Genomic DNA, 13,982 nt, shown 5'->3' with positions numbered 1-13,982 from the left:
GGCCCGTCCTCTGCTACATATGCAGCTGGAGACGTATGCATGGATCGCTCCATGTGTACTCTTTGGTTGATGGTTTAGTCGGAGCTCTGGGGGGTCTGGTTTGTTGATACTATTGTTCTTCCTGTGAAGTTGGCGAATCCCTTCAGCTTCTTCAGGCCTTTCTCTAACTCCTTTAAGGAGGATCCCGTTCTCAGTTCAATGGTTGGCTGCCAGCATCCGCCTCTGTATTTGTCAGGCTCTGGCACAGCCTCTCAGGTGACAGATATATCAGGTACCCATCAGCATGCACTTCTTGGCATCTACAATAGTGTCTGGGTTTTGTGACTGTATATGTCCTAGGTGGGACAGTCTCTGGATGGCCTTTCTTTCAGTCTCTGCTCCACATTTTGTCTCCATATTTCCTTCTGTGAGTATTTTGTTTCCCCTTCTAAGAAGGACCAAAGCATCTATACTTTGGTTTTCTTTCTTCTTATAAATAATACAACTTGTAATACTAGCTACCTACTAATTATGTCCAGGTACTAAAATATTTCTATACATTAAAATGTTTGAGTCTTACAATATTTCTGTAGACATTATTGTAATTTGCTGTTATTATACTTGCATAAAAATAAATTTTGTCCCACTTAACACAGGTAATTAGTGAAATACCTAGAATTTGGAGTCTATCGGATCACTTCAAAAATCAGTGTTCCAAAATTCTTTTCTCTAAGATGATTCTTTAAGGCTCAAAAAGAATGTACAAGCCGTTTCTTACAAAGCCTGATTATTCTTAACCCCTTAGCAATATTTTCTACAGATATTTCTCTTTGGTAGACTGTTTCTCATTAAAGAATAATCCAGACAATTTTTCTTCACTTTCTGAACATTGTTCCTGAGTCCCTTTCCTTTCCTTTAAAGGTCTCTTAGACAAAAGCATAACATCTCCATTGGCCAAGGGCTACATCTCTCCTACAGACACTACAGATTTCAGAGATATATTGCATAGTGTTTAATAAAAGTATGACAGATTTTTTAACAGCCAAACCTTAGAAAAATGTGAGCAAGCAGCACATAGAAAGGCTGGGTTCCTACACTTTATTATTTGAAGACAACAACAATGCCAAGCAACCAGAGCTTCCAGGGACTAAGGCACTACCCAAAGACTATACATGAACTGACCCTGGGCTCCAACCTCATAGGTAGCAATGAATAGCCTAGTAAGAGCACCAGTGGAAGGAGAAGCCCTTGGTCCTGCTAAGACTGAACCCCCAGTGAATGTGATTTTTGGGGGGAGGGCGGGTTGGGGGAGGATGGGGAGGGGAACATCCGTATAGAAGGGGTGGGGGAGAGGTTAGGGGGATGTTGGCCTGGAAACCGGGAAAATGTAAATAAGAAATACTCAAGTTGGGGCTCAGAGCTAAACAAAGAATTCACAGCTGAGGAATGCCGAATGGCGGAGAAACACCTAAAGAAATGTTCAACATCTTTAGTCATAAGGGAAATGCAAATCAAAACAACCCTGAGATTTCACCTCACACCAGTGAGAATGGCTAAGATCAAAAACTCAGGGGACAACAGATGCTGGCGAGGATGTGGAGAAAGAGGAACACTCCTCCATTGTTGGTGGGATTGCAAACTGGTACAACCATTCTGGAAATCAGTCTGGAGGATCCTCAGAAAATTGGACATTGAACTGCCTGAGGATCCAGCTATACCTCTCTTGGGCATATACCCAAAAGATGCCCCAACATATAAAAAAGACACGTGCTCCACTATGTTCATTGCAGCCTTATTTATAATAGCCAGAAGCTGGAAAGAACCCAGATGCCCTTCAACAGAGGAATGGATACAGAAAATGTGGTACATCTACACAATGGAATATTACTCAGCTATCAAAAACAACGACTTTATGAAATTCGTAGGCAAATGGTTGGAACTGGAAAATATCATCCTGAGTGAGCTAACCCAAACACAGAAAGACATACATGGTATGCACTCACTGATAAGTGGCTATTAGCCCAAATGCTTGAATTACCCTAGATGCCTAGAACAAATGAAACTCAAGACAGATGATCAAAATGTGAATGCTTCACTCCTTCTTTAAAAGGGGAACAAGAATACCCTTGGCAGGGAATAGAGAGGCAAAGATTAAAACAGACACAGAAGGAACACCATTCAGAGCCTGCCCCACATGTGGCCCATACATATACAGCCATCCAATTAGACAAGATGGATGAAGCAAAGAAGTGCAGGCCGACAGGAGCCGGATGTAGATCGCTCCTGAGAGACACAGCCAGAATACAGCAAATACAGGGGCGAAGGCCAGCAGCAAACCACTGAACTGAGAACGGGACCCCTGTTGAAGGAATCAGAGAAAGAACTCGAAGAGCTTGAAGGAGCTCGATACCCCTTATGAACAACAATGCCAATCAACCAGAGCTTCCAGGGACTAAGCCACTACCTAAAGACTATACATGGACTGACCCTGGACTCTGACCTCATAGGTAGCAATGAATATTCTAGTAAGATCACCAGTGGAAGGGGAAGCCCTTGGTCCTGCTAAGACTGAACCCCCAGTGAACGTGATTGTTGGGGGGAGGGCAGTAATGGGGGGAGGGTGGGGAGGGGAACACCCATAAAGAAGGGGAAGGGGAGGGATTAGGGGGATGTTTGCCTGGAAACCGGGAAAGGGAATAACACTCGAAATGTAAATAAGAAACACTCAAGTTAATAAAAAAAAAAAGAAATTATATTCTAAAAAAAAAAAAGAAATACTCAAGTTAATAAAGGAAAAAAAAAGACTGCTTACTGATGTAAGACAGTGTCTTTCCATTGTCTTTCCCTCATAAAAAATGTTAATTTCACCACAATTGAACTGTGATGAAACTTTCTTTTACATTTTTCACAAATACAAATTTATTCAAACTATGGGAATAAAATCTAGTTTGAAATATTGTGAAAAAAAAGAATATGAACAATTCTTAGAGAACAGCATTTCTTTCTAAGTACATTCTCCTTGCTGTAGCAGCAACAACAAAGCCCTAACTCTTCAGACAGATCTCTTGGAGCTATGAAATGTACTTACTGGATTCCAACTCTGGGTAGCATTTGAAAAGAAGAGCTGGAGTTTTGATTTTCTCCTCCATGGGCAGCTTTCCCTAAAGCATCCTTAGAAGGAAAGGCTGGCTATACTTAGGAAATTAGACAACCAGGGACAATGGTAGGGTCCTAATGGTTTGTTCATTAAGACAGGATGAGACTTCTTTGTGCCGTGCTTCTCTCAGGATGGATCTTGGCTGATGGGGGCGGGGGTTTCTCAATGGAGACTCAGTAACTGCAGATTGCATTCTCAAAATAGACTGTCAGTTTAAATACAAATAGATACCCAAAACAAACTGGATGAGAAAGAAGACAGACTGGAGATCTCATTGATGTCTTCACAGACTCCACTGAAGCTGTGGGAGACAATGCAGACTCATGGCTTCTCTGGGGTATGTCATGGAAGGGGGAACAAAATATTCACAGGGTAAAATATGGAGACAAAGTGTGGAGGAGAGACTGAAGGAAAGGCCAGCCAGATTATCCAATTAAAATCCAATTTAAAAAATTAATATCCAATTAAAATAAGAAACCAATAACTAGGATTTTCTTTGGGTACTTTGAAGGCACATAGTACATAACTAGGCAATGCGAGATAAAACTTATTTGTTAATCTAATTATTTACTTTAGTTGTCCTGAGCTTTAAACTCAGGACCTTGTACATGCTAGGAAAAAGCTTCACCTGTGAAATATAACTATGGTCCAAATTACACATATTGTACATTTCTCTCTCTTCTCTCTCTATCTCTACTTTTAAATTATAACACTGTAAATTGAGTCCAAAATCTTGTGCATGTCAAACATACAATCAACTATGTAGCAAATTCATAGTCCTAAATCATGCAGAAAGATCTACTGGCCAGGTAGATGCCAATCAGGGAAGCAGCAGGACAGTTTACATTTATAGTTCCATACCCATTTTGAGTCTCCGGGCTCTATGTTGTTCCTGATTGGACATTATTTAAATTTGGCTCTTTGATACTCCTAGAAATATACTCTACTCTTTAATGCCCTGGAATTAATCAGTTCCTAGAACCGAATCTCTGGTCTACAGCTAACAATCCTGGTTTATATAGAAATTTCTATCAGAAATTCTTGCCAAAACATGAACTCTTTGAGAAATAACATTAGAATGTAACATTGATTAACTGAGTGCTTGTTTAGACAACAAAAATTCCTCAAAGCTGGGAAATTAAGAATCAGGATGCCATCAGATTCAGTGACTCATGAAGACTCTCCTCCAGCATACAATGGTAGTAGTTCTCTATTCTTGCATGATAGATAAAGGAACTTCCAGATCATCTTCCCGTCCTTACAAGGTTTCTAATCACTCATAGAACTCCTCTGAGGACTTCTAAACATAATCAGGTATTGCCCCAAACCCACCTCCAGACAACTATCTCAATGAACATGACAAAGACAATGATCATATGGGGAATGGAATAGTTATTTCTACTTAAAAACTGTAACCAAAAATAGTAAAAATAGTTGAAAAAATTCAAATTCTACTTTAATGACCACATAGAAGTCTCAGACAACTAAATGAATAAAGAAAATCAGTGTAAAACAATAAAGTTAGTCATGTAGATGAGAAAGTGAGCAAAATAAACTAGAAATTCAAAAACAGAAGAATAAGGAATGGGGTTCTAAAAGATGAGTGAAATAGAAATGCTAGAAGTCAGAGGCATCATTCAAATAAAATTAAGCATTATCAACAGACTAAAATGAAGCACAGAAAAGAACCTCGGGCAATGGAGGCAATGGAGAGCCATAAAATGTGAAATAAAATGAGAAGAACATGCAAGGACTCCGGGATATGATGAAGAGAAAAGCCTGCAATGCACAGGGTGGAGACAATTGAGATCAAAACCAAAGTTACAGAAAAGCTATTCCATAGAATAATAGCAGAACCTTTACCAAGTCTAAGGGAAGATATAGCCATGTAAGTAGAAAAGACATTCAGGTCCCCAAAGAGACAAGACCTGGATGTCTCTATGATACACCATCATCAAAATATTAAAACTACAGAATAACAGCAACAAGAACAACAACAACAACCCATTTTAAAAGCTATAAGAGAAAAACTGTCAATGTATGTGTATGGAAAACTCATCAAAATAACATTAAAACTTTCACCTAGAACCATGAAATAAGAAGCAAACATAGTGGTATATTTCAGGCCCTTTCGGTATATAACTGCCAACCAAGATAACTATATCCAATGGAGATAGTTTTTAACTGATAAAGAAGTAATGAGCTTCAAGATAAATACAAATATTTCATGTCTGCTAAGCCTTGTTACAGAAAGCACATAAAGGAATTCTGCATGCAAAGGCAAAAGACAGTCACAACATAAGAAAATGGAAAAGAATAAATCTCATTAAAGGAATAGATAACTAATGAAAACTTAAGAAATAATCAAAAATACCCAACTCAGTTTAAAAAATGTAAGACCAATAAAAGAAAAAAAGCAAACATTTTAATCACGAAAAGTTAATCAATAAAATTACAAGAATCATCAAATATTTCTTTAAAATATTATTACGTATGGGTGACCCCATACAAAGACCAGCAGTCTCAACTAACCTGGACCCTTGAGATCTCTCAGATTTGAGCCATCAACCAGGCTGCATACAGTAGCTGTTCCAGGGTCCTGACACATATATAGCAAAGGACTGCTTGGTCTGGCCTCAGTGGGAGAAGACACACCTAACCCTCAAGAGACTTGAGGCCTCAGGGAGTGGGGTGGCCTGTTGGGAATGGGCATCCCCTTGGAGATATTGGGGAGGAGGAATGGAATGAGGAACTGTGGGAGGGCAGACCAAGAGGGGACAATGACTGGATTGTAAGAGGGGGGAGAGGGAGGGAGAGAGGGAGCCAGGGAGGGAAGGAGAGAGGGTGGAGGGGAGAGGAGAGGAGAGGAGAGGAGAGGAGAGGAGAGGAGAGGAGAGGAGAGGAGAGGAGAGGAGAGGAGAGGAGAGGAGAGAAGAGAAGAGAAGAGAAGAGAAGAGAAGAGAAGAGAAGAGAAGAGAAGAGAAGAGAAGAGAAGGGAAGGGAAGGGAAGAGAAGAGAAGAGAAGAGGCAAGGTAAGACCAGACAAGAAGAGAAGAGAGTGCTAAGTATAATGTGAGGGGAAAAGCCTTACACAGACTGAATGTCAAAGGATGGAATATTAAACAAATGGAGTAGGGAACAGGCAACTATTACACTCAGTAAAGCAAACCAAAGTCACTACACCTTAATGAAGGGGGCACTCTATCAACAACTGTAAACATATATATTTGTAACAAATGTTGGTACACCTAATTTCATTAAGCAACAGTACTGAACATAATGACACGCAGAGATACAGTAACAGTGGGTGATTTTTCATACTCCACTTTCATCAACAGATACTAAAGACAAACATAGAGATAATCCCTCTGCTGTTAGCTGGAGGATTTCATATATATGCATATATATGTTATCATATATTTTTATTTATTTACTTTACAATGTGATCATAACCCTCCCCTCTCCTCCCAGCCCCCCCACATAGCCCCTCCTCTTCTCTTCCCAGAAAGGAGAGGCAAACCCTGAGTACCAACCCACCCTGACACATTAAGTAACTCCAGAACTAGGAATATTTTCTCCCTCTGAGGCCAAACAAAGCAGTCCAGTTAGGGAAGACAGGATCTACAGGCTGGCAACAGAGTTAGGGATAGCCTTAGCTCCAGTCTTTGGGGGACCAACATGAAGACCAAACTGCGCATCTGCTATATATGTGCAGAGCAGGGAGGTGGGGTGACAGGGGAGGGTCGGTCTAACCCATGCTTGCTTTTTGGTTGTTGGTTAAGAGTCTGGAAGTCCCCAAGGACCCAGATTAGTTGATTCATCTGGTTTTCTTGTAGAGTCCCTATCCCCTCCAGGTGCCTCAATCCTTCCCCCAACTCTTCTACAAGACTCTCCCCACCCATGTTCCATCTAATGTTTGGCTGAGGATGTCTGCATCTCTTTCAGTCAGCTGCTAGCTGAAGTTGCTTAGAGATAGCTATGCTAGCCTCCTGACTGCAAGCATAACAGAGTATCATTAATAGTGTCAGTTCTTGCCCATGGGATGGTTCTCAAGTTGGGCCAACCCTATTGGTTGACCATTCCCTCAATGTCTGCCCCATCTTTGTCCCTGCACATCTTGTAGGCAGGACAAATTTTGGGTGGAAGGTTTTGTGGATGAGCTGTTTTTCTAATCCATCCACTGGCAGTCCTGCCTGGCTAGAGGCAGTGACTAGATGCCCTGCATTCCATACCTCCAAATAGGAATCCCCACTAAACCATCAGCTACTCCATACAAGCTTGCTGCCCAGTAGAAGACTGAATAGTGTGCTGTACCCCTGCCTGCAGGTACAGACCCCTATCCCAGTCACAGCCACTCTACACACCTGCTACTGCATATGGACTACAAGTCCTGCTCACCATCCCAAGGTAGCATCACCCACGTAAGCTTTACCCTACTCCTACCACCTAAGAATTACCTGTGGAACCAAGTAAGCCTTCCACAGACTTCTGAGGAATCGCCAGTGAAAACCGTCTAACTCCAAAGAAGATTTGCTCCTTGGCTCAGCACCTGCCCCTGGTCCTAGCTGAACTTGAATAACGTTGGGAATCCCCTTGCACTAAAAAATTGAATAATGAGCTCCGAGCAGCATTCAAATGGTATATAGTTTGTCAAGTCAAAATAATAACAAGCAGACCGACTTTCAAATACCCACACATAGAAGACGAGAGCAGATATCCATACCAAGAAACACTTTCAATTACCTAATTTCAGATGCCTAGGTCACGTAAGAAAAACACAAACAACATGAAGAACTAAAACAATATGCCTTCTCACACAGTAAAAGTTCCCTAAGAAAAGCAACTTAGATGGCCCACAAATAGGTGTGCGTATGTAATATATTATACATAAATGCATATATATGATATATGAAAAGTCAACACAAAGATGATAAGAATAGAGACCAAAATGAAGACTGTAAAGCACAAACAGTTGAATTAAATAAGGAAAACTATTTAATGTTTGAAAATAGAATGTAATAAAAAGATAGGACCTTTAAAGAAAAGCCATGCTCAACTAAAAATGAAAATGAAAATGTCAGTAAGCCAAAGAAAATGGTCAATGGAAAACCTCAAGTTGAAGAAAGAACTTAAGGGTGTAGTGAGAGGAATTGGATCACTCAGTTCCAGAAAATACTAACTCCAAATACTAAATTAAACCAATGAACAGAACATTCTGGACCTCTGGGGCACTTAAACAATATGTAAATCACAGGTATAGAAGAAGGAGAGGGCTGGGGATTTAGCTCAGTGGTAGAGCGCTTACCTAGGAAGCTCGAGGCCCTGGGTTCGGTCCCCAACTCCGAAAAAAAAGAACCAAAAAAAAAAAGAAGAAGGAGAATATACCAAGGAACATGTCTAAATTCTTTTTCCAAAGACAGTATTGTCCTGGTTTAAAAATTATCAAAGACCTAACCCCCAACCCTCTAAAAAGTTATAGGCCAGTGAATAAAAATGTAAAATGTCTCAATAAAATACTTGTAAACAAATTCAAGAAGATTATATACTGTGATCAAATTTGCTCTATCCCAGAGGTGCAAGGATGGTTTGACATATGTAAGATATAACCAACCACATAAACAGACACAAGGATAAAAACCTCATGATCATCTCATTAGATGAATAAAACAGGACTTTGACAAAATCCAATATCCCTTAAAGATAACAGTTCTCAAGAATCTAGAAATCTGGAGATTTATCTCAGCATAAAATAAGCAATGCACACTACATCCACAGGCAACATTATGAAGCACTTCCGTTAAAATCAGCGACAAGATGCCCACTGTTTCCATTCCTGTTCCTTATAATTCTTAAGGTTTTAGCTAGCACAATAAAAAGGTGAAGCGGAACAAGGGAATACAAATAGAAAAATAGAAGCATCCTTGTTTGCAGATGAAAAGTGAAATACACACACACACACACACACACACACGCACGCACGCACGCACGCACGCACGCACGCACGCACATCAACACCCCACCAGAAAATGCCAATAGTTGACAACTGCATTGATGGAATGATCCCTTTCACAATAGGCTTGAAGAAATAATATATCTTGGAATGAATACAATCATGGAACTGGAAGACTTAAACAAACAAAAAAAACAATAGAGAAAGAAGAAGAACTACTGGAGATATCACCATTCCAGATTTCAAGTTATACTACAGAACTTAAGTAATAACAGCAACATTTTTTTCTTTATTTACATTTCAAATGTTATCCCCTTTCCGTTTCCCCTCCTGAAACACCCTATCCCATCTCCCCTCCCCCTGCTTCGATAAGGGTGCTCCCCCACCCATTCACCTGCTCCCTCCCCCCTACCCGCCCTGGCATTCCCCTACACTGAGGCATCCAGCCTTCAGAGGGCCAAGGTCTTCTCTTCCCTTTGATACCCGACAAGGTCATCATCCTCTGCTACATATGCGGCTGGATATAAGGGTCCCTCCATGTGTACTCTTTGGTTGTTGGTTTACTCCCTGGGAGCTCTGGGGGTCTGATTGGTTGATATTGTTGTTCTTCCTGTGGGGTTGCAAACCCCTTCAGCTCCTTCAGTTCTTTCACTAACTCCTCCACTGGGGACCCTGTTCTCAGTTTAATGGTTGGCTGCCAGTATCTGCCTCTGTATTTGTCAGGCTCTAGCAGAGCCTCTCAGGAGACAGCTATATCATGTACCTGTCAGCGAGCATCCACAATAGTGTCTGGGTTTGGTGTCTGTATATGGGATGGATTCCCAGGTGAGGCAGTCTCTGGATAGCCTTTCCTTCAGTCTTTGCTCCACACTTTGGCTCCATATTTCCTCCTGTGAGTGTCCCCCCCTCCTTCTAAGAAGGAGTGAAGCATCCACACTTTGGTCTTCCTTCTTGAGCTTCGAGGAGTCTGTAAATTATATCTTGGGTATTCTGAGCTTTTGGGCCAATAGCCACTTATCAGTGAGTGCACACCGTGATCCAGTATGGTACAACCATTTAAATGGACACAGAAATCAATGGAATAGAATTGAGGACCCACATGTAAACCCACACTTTCAGCCAGCTGATTTTTTTTGACAAAGAGACAAAAAATACATATGCACAAAAGACAGTATATTTGGCAAATGGTGCCAGTCAAACTGCATATTTGCATTAGAAGAATGATATTAGATCTTTATCTCTTGCCCAGCACAACGGATCAAGTACCTTAACATAAGACTTAACACCTTCAATCCGACTGTGGAGAAAATAGAGAACATGCTTAAACTTAGAGGTACAGGAAAGAAATTTCTGAAGAGGACCTTAGTTCACAAGGCATCAGAACAACCGATAAACAGGACCTCATGAAACTTAAAAGCTTCCGAGTAGCAAACACCATCATTTGAGTGAAGGGACGACCTATGTTATGGAGAATAAAAACCTATTCACCAGCTATACATATGACAGAGGGTTAGCTATTATCTAAAATGTACAAAGAGAACAAACAGCTAACCATCAAGAAAACAAAAGACTCAGTGAAAAATTGGGACACAGAACTAAACAGAGAGTTCTCAAAAGAAGAAATACAAATAACAAAGGATCTTTCCTAATGTTCAACAGTCTTAGCCCTAAAGAAAATGCAAATTAAAAGTATTTGGGGTTTGATCTCATCAAGGGCAAAATGGATAAAAATAAAAATAAGAAGACAACAAATGCTGATTAGGTAGGGGGAAAGAATATTTATTTACTGATGCTAGGGTTTAACTGGTGAATATGCTATGGAAATCACTGTGGAATTCCTTTAAAACTTAGAAACAGATCTATCATATGACCCAGTATACCTCTCTTGAACATGTAACCAAAGGATTCTATATCAGATTACTTGTCCGCTGCAGCTCTGTTCTCAATATCCAGGAAATGGAAACATCCCAGACGTCCATCAACTGATATATGAATAATAAAAAGGTGGTAAGTTTACATGATAGATTATTGTTTAAAAAGTGAAATCTTCGGGTAAATGGCTGCAGTCAACATTATCGTTCTGAGTAAGGTGACCCAGAGCCAGAAAGACAAACATTGCATATTCTTTCTTATAGATGGATATGAGTGTTGTATTTTTTAACCATGTGTTTACATTAGAATATCCATAAAGCCTTGGTAAGAGGCCATAGTAGGGGGATTTTAAGAGGCTGTGGGGAATAAAATGAAGGTAGTATAAAGGTAGAATGGGGAACAGTGAACCAAGAAGCACTTAGTGGTATGGGATAGAAGGGCAGGAGGGGAAGAGATTGGAATAATTAACACTGAAAACCTTTGAAAAGTTCTCATGTATACCTACTCCTCTAGAAGCTTCCTAAAATACACACACACACACATATGTATATGTATATGTATATATATATATATATATATAGAGAGAGAGAGAGAGAGAGAGAGAGAGAGAGAGAGAGAGATCAAATGAAGTGAACTATAACAGATTGACAATGACCCTAAATATCATCAACTAAAGAAATCCAAGTACTAGGAATGGTGTACTTCTTTTGGATTTGTTAGCCAGTAAGATCCCCAAACTCTTACCCTAAACATTACAGTCTACTGCCGTTGCTCTTGATTAACCTCCAGAACTTGAGAGTAGGATCCTATTCATGATGATGCTATACACCTGGCACTTCAAATATGGAGAAATCAAGCTGGACCTCAACCAAAAGTTTCACCCCTATTGGTTAGTTTTCGTGGAAGAAGATGGTATGCATGCTATCAGAACAGAAAAATAACTATTCATCATACCCAACTGGGTACATTCTAGCTACAATATCTGGACTGACAAGATGATCCCAATGGTGTGATAATGGCATGAATGTCATAAGAGTAACCAGCTATTCTCTAATTGGATTTAAGGCTTGATCCACGAGTCAAAACCCATATCTAGCACTATTACTGAGGCAAAGAAACTGTATAGACAGATGATAAGCCTCAGGGAAGAATCTGCTACTAATATTCCGCTAAATGGTAAGAACATTAAACCAATCCTAATGATTTATTGATATACCTATAGATTAATTCAGTACTCAACATTCATTTGTAAAAAGCTGTTTTGCAGTAGATGATGATTAAGACAGAGACCTACAATAGATAAAGGTGAAACAGAAGTGGAGCTTGTTGAAGGCTGACCCTGCAGACAGCCATGTACACTTTGTGCTGAGGATTCATTTTGTGGTATGCATTATTGCTCAATTGTATCACTGTGCAGACATGCAGTCTACTCACACAAACTAAAGTTTAAGTAGGAGAACATGTCCTCTGTACTAAATCAAGCTTCATGGAGTTGGTTTTGAGATTATGGGGATGGGGAGAGCAGGGAGGATATAAAGACTGTAAGAGCCAGAGGTAAATGAGTATATCCAGAGAGTGTTCGCTAAACACAGTGGGGCAGTTGAACATATAGCACAAGAATTACAGTGATGTGTACCAATGTCATACAGGGCTCTATACAGCTGGGAACATGAAGCCTGAAGCTTGGTCTATTGTGAGAAGAAACCACCTGCCTGTGTTGTGAGCCTGATCTGCTTAGATGGGAATGCCATTAGCTAGGAATGATTATCATTTAAGGCCATAGATTTTTGTTGTAGGCTTGTTTTACACATGTACCAACACACACACACACACACACACACACATACACACACACACACACACACACACACACACACACACACACATCTACATCTACTCACTGTTTAGCATTACCACAATGCATACAGCAGGATGTAATAATGTGTGCAAGGTCCATTGCCACGGCTTGTGTCCCAAATCCAATCTAGCACAGACTCTGTAATTTAGAGGTCACAGGAGAAAAGGAAAGAGAACATATTTTATGCTAGTGATGGAGACTCTGGGGAAGATGTTTTAAGGCAGGCATGTGCTGTTTTTTTTTTCCGAGTCTGTAAAATGCCCCACTCATGGGTTTAAAGTTGCAGACTTCATTTGTCAGGAGGATGCAGTCTAGACTCAACCCACAAAATGATAGTATAGTAACAAGTCTCAGTGGGAGATTGCTTCTGAGTTTAACAATAGCTAAATAATTAACAAGAGGTGATGACAACTGTAGAGAAGTCCAAGTTATACTCCTTTGTCTTCTGTTCTGGTGATGATCTGTTTGTTATAAATAAAGCTTTATTAGGACTCTCTCTCTCTTTCCATATATATATATATATATATATATATATATATATATATGTCTCTCTCTCTGACTCTGTCTCTCCATCTCTGTCTGTCTCTGTCTGTCTCTGTCTCTATCTCTGTCTCTCTCTCTTTCTCTCTCGCTCTTTCACACACACACATACACACATACACACACACACACTCAAAACATAGTCTGTATGTTATAAATAAGGCTTTATTGAAATACATACCATGGGGACTGGAGAAGTGGCACCAAAAGAAAAAAACCCTATTAAACTACTGATTTAAACTCTATTTTAGAACAAATGTATTTAACAGCTATCTATATTCCACTCAAAAGGTACAGGATATGCATTCTAGTCAGCAGCCCAAGGAAATTTCTCCAAATGAATCATAAAGTCAAGTCTTAGAAAATACAAATGAATTAAAATAATTTAAATATATTACCCTATCATAATAAATAAGACCAAACTTCTAATAAGAAAAAACACAGAGGGATGGAGAGATGGCTCAGTGGTTAAGAGCACCGACTGCTCTTCCAGAGGTCCTGAGTTCAAATCTCAGCAACCACATGGTGGCTCACAACCATCTGTAATGGGATCTGATGTCCGCTTCTGGTGTGTCTGAAGACACCTACAGTGTACACATATACAAAATAAATAAATTTAAAAAAAA

This window comes from Rattus norvegicus, chromosome 1, assembly GCF_021556685.1.
Source record: "Rattus norvegicus strain SHRSP/BbbUtx chromosome 1, alternate assembly SHRSP_T2T, whole genome shotgun sequence".
Taxonomy (NCBI): domain Eukaryota; kingdom Metazoa; phylum Chordata; class Mammalia; order Rodentia; family Muridae; genus Rattus; species Rattus norvegicus.
Note: the sequence above shows the minus strand (reverse complement) of the source record.